Genomic DNA, 1,937 nt, shown 5'->3' on the forward strand with positions numbered 1-1,937 from the left:
TAAAATTTCCAGAGACAAATTAAAACTAGAAGCTGGCATTTGAAAGGTAGAAGTAAATAACATAGCATAGCCTGCAACTATCTAGGAAAGGATATTTAAGCGAAGGAAAAAAAACTTTGAGTAAATCAAAAGAGAGCAATTGCTTATAGTTTGTTTAGAGCAACATGTATTAACAGTGTTCTCTTCTAATCAGGGTTTCTCAGTCTCACAATTTCTGACATACCTGCCCCCATTCAGTATTTTTATTTTAACTTTCTAGCAGGCAATTTACATGCTTCCCTCCCCTTCTTTAAGTAAATGTGACCATAATAAACTACTTAAAAGAAAGAAGCTTTGGTCAAGAATGTTATGAGACAGAAAAATAAAATCACCACTGCTTTTAAAAAAACCAACACTTTCACCAGTTATTTTCAAACAAAAACCCACAAACAATATCTGCAGGATATGTGTTTTCACTGTTTCCTTGTGCTGTGGCTTTCATCAGCATCATGCAAATGACAGAGCCTCAGTCATTCACACTTGGTCCTGCTATATCAGAAGGTTCATGCAGCGTCATGCATTTGAAAGCCCTGGAGAGGAAGACTTAGAAGCTTTTGAGATCCCACATTGTCACGGTTCACTGATGCCAGCAGTGCAAAACTTGCAACAATCTTGCTTGTCTGCCTCGGATATATAACCAATACTTCAGTGAGGCTATGATGGTGCAGTGTCTCCAGTCCTCAGTTGTGGCCCTCTTGTCCATGTCACAACAACATTCCATGGCTGACGTGTTGCTCTGGGTGCTCTGTTTAGGAATATCTAGATTGCAGATGAAGCTTAAGCAGCCAGAGTCAGCAGAGTCAAAGAGCAGTGGGCGGCAGTCTTGGCCAGAGGGTACAATACTATTCTCCAAGACAGATGATAGGCTCAGGAGTGGCAGGAACTTTGTTGTCAGGGTTGAAATCTGTACGTTTTTGAGGTGTTAGCAATGGATGCTGTGCTGAGGCACAGTGGCTGACTCAGGCCAGGCAGCTCCTGCTGGCAGAGAAGCTGACTCCCTGGACCTGGTCCAGTGCCAAATTCTGCATCCAAAAGGCAAATGGTGTCCTGTGTCAAACTGGTTGGTTTTTCACCCACTTTGTTAACACAGGCAGAAAACACTGCATTTGGTGTTGCATGATCCTGCTGGCAGCAAAATATTGTTGGGATGCCAATCCAAGCTGAGGTCTGTGGGATGCATTGACTTTTTAATGTGCTTCTTTACCCACGAGTCATTTTTACTCTTAAAGTAACAAACAGAAATGAGTTGTGCTCCACTACCTACAGCAAATTTGTTCTGTACGGGGCCTCTTCACAGAAGTGCATGCACGACTAATTTTCAGGATCACCTGGTTGGCGTCCCAACACCATCTTTCTGTCTCCAGGCGTAGGCATTTCAGCCTGCACCTCAAGTGACAATGCAGTCACTCTTGGGAGCCCAATCAATTCTTTGATGTATCTGTTGCTCTCCTTGAGTTCATGAGCTTTCACCCACTGACTGCTGTTCTTCTTCTAGATGTGGGCATGATGATTACTAGACATAAAGGAAATCTGGCTTTCAGGCATGATAGGTGATTGGCTCTTGTGAAAGTTGATGAAGGAATCTTATTCTTGGTATTTCTGAAGAGTAGAAAGCTGGGGTTGGGGTAGTCTGGACATACTCTGAGCAGTTATTCATGGGCTGTAGTTAGTCAATGCAAACAGGTCCTGGCAGGCATGGAAAGAGGACTGAGGACACCGTTGACATTTTACATTGAACAGTTCTTTGATGTGTATGGGGCCCTCATGTGCATTATAGAATGTTTACCTGCACCTCTGGTCTCTAACCACCAGATGCCAGTAGCTGCACCCCTATCCCTGCCATGACAATAAAAAGTCTCCAGACATTGTCAGAATTGCCCCCAATTGAGAACCATTGC

At 43.4% G+C, this 1,937-nt stretch overlaps 1 pseudogene; it reads right to left on the reverse strand.

The window, feature by feature from the left end:
* Positions 1 to 609: 609 nt before the first annotated feature.
* LOC101412630 (actin-related protein 2/3 complex subunit 1A pseudogene) lies at positions 610 to 1,584 on the reverse strand (annotated as a pseudogene).
* Between the last annotated feature and the right edge of the window lie 353 nt (positions 1,585 to 1,937).

This window comes from Dasypus novemcinctus, chromosome 1 (genome assembly GCF_030445035.2).
Source record: "Dasypus novemcinctus isolate mDasNov1 chromosome 1, mDasNov1.1.hap2, whole genome shotgun sequence".
Classification (NCBI taxonomy): domain Eukaryota; kingdom Metazoa; phylum Chordata; class Mammalia; order Cingulata; family Dasypodidae; genus Dasypus; species Dasypus novemcinctus.